General features: G+C 35.9%; 1 non-coding gene across 1 annotated transcript; it reads left to right on the top strand.

Moving 5' to 3' along the window:
• Positions 1 to 108, top strand: LOC148551054 (small nucleolar RNA R71). The gene has a single exon (XR_015892776.1). It is a non-coding gene; the product is annotated as a small nucleolar RNA R71 (small nucleolar RNA).
• Positions 109 to 11,411: the final 11,303 nt, after the last annotated feature.

Here is an 11,411-nt window from a genome sequence, read left to right as displayed (position 1 = left end):
AAGCATGTCAGAAGGGCACCTTCTGATCAATTGCTTGTATCTTTCCCAAGCTTCATAGAGGGATTCACCATCCTTCTGTCTAAAGGTTTGGACTTCCACTCTAAGCTTACTCAATTTTTGAGGTGGAAAGAACTTTGCCAAGAATGCATTGACTAGCTTTTCCCAAGAGTTCAGGCTTTCTTTAGGTTGTGAGTCCAACCATATTCTAGCTCTGTCTCTTACAGCAAAAGGAAAGAGCATAAGTCTGTAGACTTCAGGGTCAACCCCATTGGTCTTGACAGTGTCACAGATTTGCAAGAACTCAGCTAAGAACTGATGAGGATCTTCCAATGGAAGTCCATGAAACTTGTAATTCTGTTGCATTAGAGAAACTAATTGAGGCTTAAGCTCAAAGTTGTTTGCTCCAATGGCAGGGATAGAGATGCTTCTCCCATAGAAATCAGGAGTAGTTGCAGTAAAGTCACCAAGCACCTTCCTTGCATTGTTGGCATTGTTGTTGTTTTCGGCTGCCATGGTTTCTTCTTCTTCGAAGAGTTCTGTTAGGCCCTCTAAAGAGAATTGTTCTTTAGCTTCTCTTAGCTTTCTCTTTAAGGTCCTTTCAGGTTCAGGATCAGCTTGAACAAGTATGCCTTTATCTTTGTTCCTGCTCATATGAAAGAGAAGAGAACAAGAAAGTATGGAATCCTCTATGTCACAGTATAGAGATTCCTTGAAGTGTCAAAGGAAAAGAAGAATAGAAGGAGGGGATAGAGATGAGAGAATTTGAACTTATCAAGAGGGATAGAGTTCGAATTGCACCTTGAGGAGTGGTGTTAGTCCCTTAAATAGAAGGATGTGAAAAGAGGGGAAGAATTTTCGAAAATAATTTAAAAAGATTTTGAAATAATTAAAAAGAAATTTGAAATTTTGATTGAGATTTTCGAAAACTAAGATTGGGAAAGAAATAAAGTGATTTTTTTAAAAAGATTTTGAAATTAGAAAAAGATATGATTGAAAAAAATTAATTTTGAAAAAGATGTGATTGAGAAGATATGATTGAGAAGATATGATTGAAAATCAAATTAAAAAGAGAAAGTTTTAAAACTAAAGTTGATTACTTGACTAACAAGAAATTAAAAGATATGATTCTAAAATTTAAAATTTGATCCTTTCTTAATAGGCAAGTAACAACTTGAAAATTTTTGAAGTAAATCTTGAATTGAAGCAAGGATTTTTGAAAATAGTAAAAATAAATATAAAATGGAAATAAATTGATTTTGAAAGAGATATGATTGAAAAGATATGATTTGAAAAAGATTTGATTTTGAAAAAATATGAAAACTTGAAAAAAATGTGAATTAAAAACAAATTCTTCCCTCTAGTGTCATCCTGGCGTTAAACGCCCAGAATGGTGCCCATTCTGGCATTTAACACCCAAATCTCTACCTTTTTGGGCGTTAAATGCCCAGCCAGGTACCCTGGCTGGCGTTTAAACGCCAGTTTTCCTTCTTCTCTAGGCGTTTTGAACGCCCAGCTTTTTCTGTTTGATTCCTCTGCTGAATGTTCTGAATCTTCAATTCTCTGTATTATTGACTTGAAAAGACATAGTTTTAAAAAAATATTTTTAAATTTTTGATGATGAAAAACAATAAAAATGCAACTAAGATCAAATAAACAATGCATGCAAGACACCAAACTTTAAATGTTTGTATACTAAGGACTATAACAATGTAAAAATGCATATGAAAAACAACAAAATACACTAAACAAGAGAATTTAAAGATCAGAGCAAGGAAATCATCAAGAACAACTTGAAGATTAATGAAGACACATGCATGTAATTTTCGAAAAATGCAAGAAAAATAGAAACATGCAATTGACACCAAACTTAAAATTAGACAATAGACTCAAACAAGAAACATAAAATATTTTTGGTTTTTATGGTTTTATAAATTTTTTTTGTGATTTTCGAAAATTATATAGAAAAGAAAATAAAGAGAATCAAAACTTTTAATAAGAATTTCAGGAATCATGCAATGTTAGTCTAAAGCTTCAGTCTAAAAAGATTAGACATGTTTGGCCAAGCTTTAGCAGGACATTACATTCAATAACTAAATTGATGAGAATCAATCAGCTTTTGTGATGGTGGGAGCATCACCTTGAAACTCTAGAATTCATTCTTAAAAATTCTGAAAAAAAAGATACATAATCTAAGCAACAAGATGAACCGTCAGTTGTCCAAACTCGAACGATCCCCGGCAACGGCGCCAAAAACTTGGTGCACGAAATTGTGATCATCAACAATGGCGCCAAAGACTTGGAGCTCTCAAACGTGAATCACACTTTGTCACAATTCCGCACAACTAACCAGCAAGTGCACTGGGTCGTCCAAGTAATAAACCTTACGTGAGTAAGGGTCGATCCTACGGAGATTGTCGGCTTGAAGCAAGCTATGGTCATCTTGTAAATCTCAGTCAGGCGGATTCAAATGGTTATGGAGTTTAAGGTGATGAAAATAAACATAAAATAAAGATAGAGATACTTATGTAATTCATTGGTGGATTTCAGATAAGCGTATGAAGATGCTTTGTTCCCCTTGAACCTCTGCTTTCCTATTGCCTTCTTCTAATCATTCATACTCCTTTCCATGGCAAGCTTTATGTTGGGCATCACCATTGTCAATGGCTACATCCCGTCCTCTCAGTGAAAATGGTCCTGATGCTCTGTCACAACATTGGCTAATCAGCTGTCGGTTCTCGATCATGTCGGAATAGGATCCATTGATCCTTTTGCGTCTGTCACACACCCCACAATCGCGAGTTTGAAACTCGTCATAGTCATCCCTTCCCAGATCCTACTCGGAATACCACAGGCAAGGTTTAGACATTCCGGATCTCAGGAATGGCCGCCAATAATTCTAGCCTATACCACGAAGGTTCCAATCTTAGATTAGAAACCCAAGAGATACGCATTCAAGCCATTGCTAGTAGAACAGAGGTGGTTGTCAGACACATGTTCATAGGTGAGAATGATGATGAGTGTCACGGATCATCACATTCATCAAGTTGAAGAACGAATGAATATCTTGGAGAAGAAATAGACTTGAGTTGAATAGAAAAACAATAGTACTTTGTATTAATTCATGAAGAACAGCAGAGCTCCACACCTTAATCTATGGTGTGTAGAAACTCCACTGTTGAAAATACATAAGAACAAATAGTGTAAGCATGGCCGAATGGCCAGTCTCAAAGGTCTAAGGACTAAACGTCCCAAGATTGTGTCTAATACAATAGTAAAAGGTCCTATTTATAGAGAACTAGTAGCCTAGGGTTACAGAAATCAGTAATTAATGCATAAATCTTCTTCTGGGCCCGCTTGGTGTGTGCTTGGGTTGAGCATTGAAGCATTTTCGTGTAGAGACTTTTCTTGGAGTTAAACGCCAGCTTTTGTGCCAGTTTGGGCGTTTAACTCCAACTTTTGTGCCAGTTTTGGAGTTAAACGCCAGAATTCTTGAGCAGACTCGAAACACCTGTTTGGGCCATCAAATCTCGAGCAAAGTATAGACTATTATATATTGCTGGAAAGCCCAGAATGTCTACTTTTCAACGCAATTAAAAGCGTGCCAATTGGGCTTCTGTAGCTCCAGAAAATCCACTTTGAGTGCAGGGAGGTCAGAATCCAACAGCATCTGCAGTCCTTTTTCAGCCTCTGAATCAAATTTTTGCTCAGGTCCCTCAATTTCAGCCAGAAAATACCTGAAATCATAGAAAAACAAACAAACTCATAGTAAAGTTCAGAAGAGTGATTTTTATTTAAAAACTAATAAAAATATAATAAAAACTAATTAAAATATACTAAAAACATACTAAAAACAATGCCAAAAAGCGTATAACTTATCCGCTCATCAGTGGGCACAGATTATGTCCCACTATATTTTTCCGAGCACTCACGAGTCGTCCTTCACAGCCGACATGGCTATTCTCATCTGGTGCATCCTGACAGAGCAACCCCTCAACTTGCCTCAACACATCCGGCAAGCAATGAGACATGTACAGATTGCGGGTAACCTGCCTTTCCCCGCCTTGGTTTCAGATTTAGTCTCTGCCACAGGTGTGTCCTCTCGGGCAGGCGACATTAAGGTCATGATCCCTAGGGCCGACTAGTATGTCCCGAATGGGAAGTACATCAAGCCACCAGTTCCATCTGTGATCCGGCCTGCAGGCCCATCTTTGGATACTCCTCCTACTCCCACTCCATCATCATTCACACCACAAGCATCATCCATCCATCAGATGTTCCTTCAGATCCTTGAGAGGTTCGACCAGCAAGACCGGCGGATGGAGCAAATGGAGCACTGTAACAAGTGCCGATACAACTACCTGAAGGACCTCATAGTTGGTACTCACCCACCTCCGGAACAGAAGGACACCCCCGACTCCCCTTCATCTAGTAGCACAGGGAGCCATGGCGAACCAGACAGCAGAGGCGATGCTTCCATCCTTCCCTTGCTCCTTACTGATGGCACGGAAGACCGTGCCACGCCTTAAGTATGGGGAGGTCAGTCCTTGACTTCCGGAGGTAACTTCTCTCTCTTAACACCAACATTTGACTTTTTCTTTTGTTAGATAGGATAGATTGCATGATAATAATTGTTTGCATGTATTTTTTTCTTGGTTAAAGTAATGAGTTTCTTTTCAAGACCCTTTTTATAGTATTTCACTAATTTAAATTGAAAATTTGTGTTAAACTTGTTTGAAGATTGTAATTTGGAACATAGGTTAAAGCTAAGAACACACAACCTGTGAGATTTGAGCTTAATTACATGGTTACATTATTTAACCATAATATTTTATTCCTGTGTGTTTTCTTCTCTATGATTGTAATCTATAGTTTGTTCTATTCTATATATCCATTGTTTAGTATATTTACATGCATACATATGATTGAGGCCATCACTTGTTATTAGCTCACTTATCCCAAATAGCCTACCATTCCAATTACCTTTGTTAGCCACTTTGAGCCTTTTAATCCCTATTTGTTCTATATTTTACCACATCACTAGCCTTAGGCGAAAAAAGAATTAATTACCCCAATTGAATCTTTGGTTAGCTTAAGATAGAGATTGTGTGTCAACCAAGTGTGGGGAATTGTGGGAACCTAGGTTAATGGGAATGTATTATGTTTTTACTTTATTTGAATATTGAGAATTTGGGTACCTACTCATGTGAAACTAGAAAATTAAAAACCATGTGCATTGATATGTTATGATTGCTTTCATGTTCAAAAAAAAAAAAGAAAAAAAATATTTCTATTACAATATAAATAAATAAATAAATAAATAAATAAATAAATAAATAAATAAATAAATAAATAAATAAGGGGGATAAAAATTACCCAGTGCTAAGTTTAATAAAAGATCAATGCATATGTGGTAAAATTAAAGAAGATTTGGTACATGAGTATGTGATGCAAAAGTGGGAATTATAGGTAGCTAGGCATGATTTTAGAGTTACATAGAGTCAGGGACGGACCCAAGCATCATGGTGGGGGGCACTTGCCCCCACTCTTGTTTGATAATTTTAAACAAATATATGGGGCATATTATATATATATATATATATATATATATATATATATATATACATATATATATGCCCCCATTTTAAATTTTAAATGACCCACTACAAATAAACTAAGCCCAATTATTAAAAGCCCCAAACCCCTTTTATCTTTCTATTATTTTGACTATTAATTAACCTAATTATATTTAGTCTTCTTCTATTCTCAAATTTCAGCCGTCACTGATTTATTCTCTTAAACCCTTTTCTTAGTTTCATATTTTCAATCTTCTTTTTCTATTCTTTATCTAGTGGTCATCTTCGCTTCATCAAAAGGTAAATTTTAAATTCTCTATTTTGTTTTATATAGCTCTCTATGACTCTATATAGCTTTCAATTTCATTGTTTATCTTTTTTATATTTTCAATTACAAATTTTAATTCAAATAATTATAATTTAGGTATTAATCTATTTTTTATTCTCTTCATGAATTTATATATTTTATTTTATTCTCAATTTAGTGATTCTTATTATTTATTTATTTATCTTTTATTTTATTCTATTATATGTAATTATATTGCATATAAATTTTTAAAGTGAATTGATCAATTTATTAATTTAGAAGATATATATATATATATATATATATATATATATATATATATATATATATATTTTAGAAATAATAATGGAAAAATATTTCAAAAGAAAGCTACCACTAGAATCTGAAGTCACTTCATTAGTTACATATATAGAAAGAGAGACATTCAATCAAGTTGATAATGAAACAATTATATATTCAACATTTTTAAAATATGAAAACAAGAAGAGAAGTACCTTCAAGATTTGAAGCGAAGAAAGTTAGCGGCTAATGTAATTTTTTATTTTTTTATTTGAATAATTAATGTGTATTTTTATATTTTTAAATTTAAATTAATATATCTTTTAATAGTAATGTGTATTATTTTTGCCCCCCCAACATAAATTTTCTGGGTCCGTCACTGCATAGAGTGTGTGTGTGTGTTAGGTGAGAGCTTAGGTTAGTCAAAGATTTATATTATAGCTCACTTGGTCATACATATATCCTCACCCTTTCCTTAGCCCCATTACAACCTTGAAAAGACCTTATGATGTTTGCATTGGTATACTAAATTTTTGTTGATTAGGTAGATAAAGAACAATGTCTAGAAAGCATGACTACAGAAAAGTAGAGTGATTAACCCTAGACACTTGAGCGATTAGAGTGCATATACACTACCAGTGAGGGTTCAATGCTTGATTCTATGATCCCTGCTTTCATGAGCTATCTTCTCACAAGTTTACTTGTGTTTTATTGTATGGTTTGAATTAGTGGAATCTGATTTGTTTTTGTCTTGAAAGCTTATTTACTTTTGACCAAGTAGACAGAATCATCTTAGCATATAGTTGCATTCATAGGTTGCATCTCATAAGTCTTACTTTCCCCCATTCATTTTTTTTGTCTCCTTGAGCTTAGCATGAGGACATGCTAATGTTTAAGTGTGGGAAGATTGATAAACCACTATTTTATGGTCTATCTTGTGCTCAATTGAGTAGTTTTTATCAAGCCTTTGTACACTTATTCATACAATTTGCCTGAGTTTACAATTCCTTCCCAATTTTGTTCTATGGTTGAAAACTTGCTTCCTAAGCCTTTAAATTGTGTATTTTAATCCCCTTTATACCATTCGATGCCGTGATCTGTGTGTTAAGTGTTTTCAGGATTTATAGGACATGAATGACTTAGAGGATGGAGAGGAAGCTTGCAAAAATGGAAGGAGCACAAGAAATAAAGGAGACAACCAGCGAGAAGCAACGCGAATGCATGGCTCACGCGTGCGCGTGAATCGGAGTTCGCACGTCAACGCGTGCGTGTGCCTGACGCGTATGTGTGACACGCGAAGATGACCAGCGACGCGTACGCGTGACATGCACTACCTGCAGAAATCGCAGAAAACGCTGGGGGCAATTTTGGGCTGATTTTGGACCCAGTTTTCAGCCCAAAAACACAGACTAGAGCCAGGGGACAAGCAGAGACTCAACACACATTCTCATTCGCATAATTTTAGTTTTAGTTTCTAATCTTAGAGAGAATTCTACTACTTCCTCTAGGTTTTCTTCACATTCATGGTTTTAGAGTTTATGCTTTTGATTTGGATATTGAGAAGAGTCATTACCTCCGTTGAAGTTGCTGCTATTCTAGTTTGTTTCCTTACTCCTTTACTTTTTCATTGCCCATTAACCCTGTTCAGATACGTATGTTTATGATTTTGGGATTTATTAATGCAAAGAATTACTTTTACCTTTAATTAATTTTCAACTCCTATTTTATTTAATTTATCATGTCTTCTTCTTATATGTCTATGAACGTTGTATTTATGTCAATGGAGTAGACTCCCAACTTGACTTGGGAGTTGATTAAGAGGAGACCCTTGAGTTGGAATATTCAAGTGTCAATCTCAATTGGAAGCTGTTGGCTAATTCTCTATTTACTAATGCTGATCCTTCCATAGGAGAGGATTAGGACTTGCGAATAAGAGTTAGCTCAATCACTTGACTTTTCTTTATTTAGTAAGGATTAACGAAGTGAAAACAACAACCTCTTGCTATTACACTTGGAAAAAATCCAACAATGATAGAACTTCCAATTAATCTTTTCCCGGTCAAGGCTTTTTATTCTGATTATATAAATTCTCTTGCTAATTCACCTTGCTTTAATTTACAATCATTTATTTTTCTGTTCTCCAACTCTTAAAATTTCTCGAAAAATTCCTGACTGATAAAATAGTACTCTTTTGTCAACTCGTTGGGAGATGACCTGGGATTCTTACTCCCTGTATTTTTATTCTAAATTTGTGACAACCCTTCTAAATTGATAAGCGGATTTTCGTCGATTGAGAACTGTACTTGCAACGCTGTTCTTATTATAAATTCTTAATCGGTAATTTTCCGCCCGTTCAATACCACATGTTCGATGAAATGCCTCAATAAATATTTTTTTTGATTCATATGACTTGGCCGTCATATGCTTTCAATTTATCTTTTGTTAGGCATATTGTATGAATTGTGCAACTTCAATTGTGAATTTTGATATTGATCAAATTGTTTTACCAATGCATATCCTTGCTTGTATGCTTTGAGCTCAACCATCCACATTTTCCAAAACTTGTGTACCTTTTTAATGGGTGATTTTAGTTGCAAATGCATTGTGTTGGTAGAATCTAAGTTTCATTGTTCATCTTGGAATTTAAATTTATTAACCACTTTACAAATGTTCAACTTTTTATGATGTCTTGATCAAACATCTTTTGGCTTTAAATTAAGAACATTGTATATGTGATTACCACCTCTTAAGGATGAACAATTGACAATTCCCTTTTTGGTGCTTGCTTGAAGTTGCTTGCATTTTTATGTTTTATATGTGCAACTTGAGCACTTAGTTGCGAAGCTTTAAACCTTTAGTTTCCTTAAGAGTGTGATTGCCATTGTGTCCGGCTGGTGTGTGTGTTCCAACCGTGCGCATCATTAGAATATACACACGCCTTTCTTGTGAATCATACTATTTTCAAGCTTCCAATTAAGAATTTAGTTTTCTTGACTTTATTAAGTGCTTCCTCATTGTTCTTAATTTGTTGTTGTCCTATGACCTTGAAATTTTCTGTTTTCTTTTTAGGATGCGAAAGAAGGTAAGAACATGGTCACTTTACCGGTTGTGCAACCTACAACCTGCACATCCAGACCTTATTTTATGGATCACCCGAGTGATCACCCGAATATCTTGGTCAACCAGAGAGCCGAGTTCCAATATGACAAATTTGAGAAAAGGTCAATCCATTGGGAACGAACGCTCAAGGTTCCGATCAAGTACAAACCGGTCATCCATGAACAGATCGCCTCACTTTATTGGGAGTTTCTTGAGCAAGACCCAATTGAAGTTAATAAAACCATGGTGCGGGAATTCTATGCCAACTACCAAACTTGGGAAGCGGAGTCAGTGTTCCTCTGGGAAAAGAGGTTGGACACTTCCAACCGAGCTCTCGAAGCTATTCTAAAGATCCCCCACATTCCGCCCAAAAAGGATGATTATTCAAGGATCAAGGCGAGTGTGTTCAAGGGGAGGATGTCTTTGGCTCCCATACTTTAGAGAATTGGCCATCCCGGTGCTTCATGGGAGTTTAGCAAAGGGAGGTCATCTGTTCCCGCAACTATAGCTTACTCCAATTTGAATGCCAAAGCTCGTATATGGCATCAAATTGTGGTGGACTACATCATTCCCAGCACCCATGCCACCCATGTGAAATTCAATACTACTTTGCTACTTTGGGCTATCATGGAAGGAAAGAGCATAGCCATTGTACATTTGTTACCCACATCGATATGGAGACTGATTGAGAAGAAGAACATCAACATTCCTTTTCTGTCGATGGTGATGCGTTTAGCAACAGCAGTAGGGGTAGAATGGCGTCCGAGGGATATAATGTTCAGGGTTCTTAGAGGCAACAAGTTCATTCCGAGGGGAGATTTGGAAAGATCAATAAACACAACACCCTCCGAGAGGAAGACACCCAAAACACCACCATCAAGTCTACCAACTTCGTCAACTGCTTTACCCTTTCTCCGTCCTCTTCCGGAAGTGTTCCAAGATATCTTGCATGATATCCACCACATGGAGCATTTGGAGTAAAAGCGTTTCGAGTGGATAGCGGCAAAGCTAAAAGGAAGATATACTGGCCCACCTCCTAGAGCTTCATACGAGCAAGCTGGGGAGGAGTATGATGCAGTTGATCAACCCTCTTCTGAGTCCACCGGCTGAAGGTGGCCCCCCTTCATTCTCCCGGATCGTAAGCATGCACGGAGGACCGTGCACAAACTAAGTGTGAGGGAGGATCGATGATTTCAAGGGGGTAAAAATATCTCAATTCAAGACACTTTTGCAATGTTTCTTGTAGTTCTTTTTCCTCATTTTGAGTAGTTTTACTTCTATTGCATCTTGTTTGGCTTGTTTGTAAATATTTCTTTAATGCTCGTAGTAGTTAATATTTGCATGTTGGATGATAGAATGAATAAGTTGGTGAAACACCAAGAAATTTCCATGAGATCTTTTCTAGGGCGTATCATTGATTGAATTGAAGAAAAATTGTGTTTTTCAACTTGCTTGAAGTATTTTGTTTGTAGAACATGGAAAAGAGCTAGAACAACATACCTTGTGAGATTTAAGCTTTAATAGATGGTTGCACTTGTCAACCATAACGTTGTTCTTGTGTGTGATTATACTCATTTTTTATTGTGATAATTGATTTGTATGATTCTTTATGTCCTGTATTTTTGTTTGGATGCATTTAGCATGATTGAGGCCATCTTTGATGTTAAACTCACTAACCTATATGGCCAACCCTTGCATTCACCTTTGTGAACCCCTTTGAGCCTATGAATCCCTTTTGTTTTGATGATAAGCACATTACTCCCCTTAAGCGGAAAACTATTGAAGTCCCTGAATTACTCTTTGATCAGCTTGGGTGGATTAGTGTATGTATTCTAAGTGTGGGGGAATTTTTGGGAAGCATTGGTGATTGAGGCATGAACTCATCATGAAAAATTTTTGGCAATTAGGTAATGCTCATGCATTTCATTAATTAAGACATATGCATTTATAGTTCAATATAAAAAAAACTTGTGCATAATAAAGTATGAAATAAAAGAGTTAAATAAAGGATGCATATGTCATGTTTTGAAAAGAAAATGCATGAGTAAGGTGAGATCAAAAAAGAAAATGGGTAGATCGGTTGTAATGTTATGTGTATATAGGTGATATAGGATTAGGTGGACACTCAAGCTAATCAAAGAACTAATTCTTTA

Source organism: Arachis ipaensis, chromosome B7 (assembly GCF_059453495.1).
Source record: "Arachis ipaensis isolate K30076 ecotype BB chromosome B7, ASM5945349v1, whole genome shotgun sequence".
In the NCBI taxonomy this organism is placed as follows: domain Eukaryota; kingdom Viridiplantae; phylum Streptophyta; class Magnoliopsida; order Fabales; family Fabaceae; genus Arachis; species Arachis ipaensis.
This window is presented reverse-complemented; position numbering and strand designations above follow the sequence as displayed.